Source organism: Macadamia integrifolia, chromosome 10 (assembly GCF_013358625.1).
Source record: "Macadamia integrifolia cultivar HAES 741 chromosome 10, SCU_Mint_v3, whole genome shotgun sequence".
Taxonomy (NCBI): domain Eukaryota; kingdom Viridiplantae; phylum Streptophyta; class Magnoliopsida; order Proteales; family Proteaceae; genus Macadamia; species Macadamia integrifolia.
In genome coordinates this window covers 832,363-833,501 of record NC_056566.1, presented here as the reverse complement: position 1 = coordinate 833,501, position 1,139 = coordinate 832,363, and the positions used below count along the sequence as shown (strand labels likewise).

Below are 1,139 nucleotides of genomic sequence, written 5' to 3'. Positions count from 1 at the left end.
ATTCCCAATAAGGGATATAAGATAACAGACTATAAGGAAGCCTCCAAAACATCATGAAGGTCAATGGAATACCAAACGTTTAGTTTAGCAGTTACTGGTGGCAACATATTCTTCTCACTTTTCTGGAGGTTTTAATCCACCATGGTCAAGGTGATTTTAATCGTTCTCTACGTTCAAAGGGTTCTGCTTCGATGTCTGAAATAGCCGATTCATTTGATGACTCAGATGACACAACTTAGAGTTGTTAGAGGTTGTAATGGTCTCATCGGATCTTTCCACACGACGATCCTTCACCTGTCCATTCTTTCTTCTTCTCAACCCCACCCACAAGGTTCTGTAAGCACGAAGTTCAACAGAAAAAGCCGTGTTTCGGGTGCATCCACATGGTCATCTTGGAAGATTCCCACTCTCTTGTTGGCAAGGCAGGTCGGTCCCGGGTAAAAACTGACTCACTCTGGAGTAAAGAATAGGTTGAACCAACATGTATAATTCCACCAAAATCTTCGAGTAAAAACTGTGACTTCACTATGGAGTACAGAACAAGTTGAAGCAACATATAATTCGACTAAAATCTCCGACTAGCATCACATCGACCCGAAATCTCTCCAAAAAAACCTCGATATGCACTGGGATAGAGCCAGCATGGGTACTAAGGTTGGGCCCACAGATAAACAACTAAACCATGAATTCCATCATTGAAATTCCAGTTATTTAGGTGGTATCCCGAGATTGAAGAGATCAAATTCCTCCTAGGAACACATGAAACAAAGATATAAACTGGGTAAATGGAAATGGAAAAGAGATGTTTCTGATTCATCAAAATCAGAAGCATTTTCTACATCCATATGATCTAACTTAAGTAGATCAGTATTCCTATATAATGAAAGCAGATCTTGGTCCATGGAGTCCCAACATGGTAGGAACTCTAAATTGTCCAATGCTTCTTTGGCCAAATACAATATACAAGTGGGACCTACACTATGAGCAAGCTGTGCGAAAATCCTCTTCTTTTTTTCCAATTCCACAACAAGGTTTCTAAACCTTTTGTCTTAGGATTAGTCAGTTCTATTTCTCGATGGGGTCATGGAAGAGGTATAACTCAGTGATAGGTGTTACCTTTATGTGGTGGAAGTCATCAG

The 1,139-nt window shown here is 40.2% G+C and overlaps 1 protein-coding gene across 9 annotated transcripts in view; it reads right to left on the bottom strand.

Annotated features, from left to right (window-relative positions):
- Positions 1-1,139, bottom strand: part of LOC122091865 (elongation factor 1-alpha) — a 93,376-nt gene that overhangs the window by 52,094 nt on the left and 40,143 nt on the right. The window lies entirely within an intron of this gene.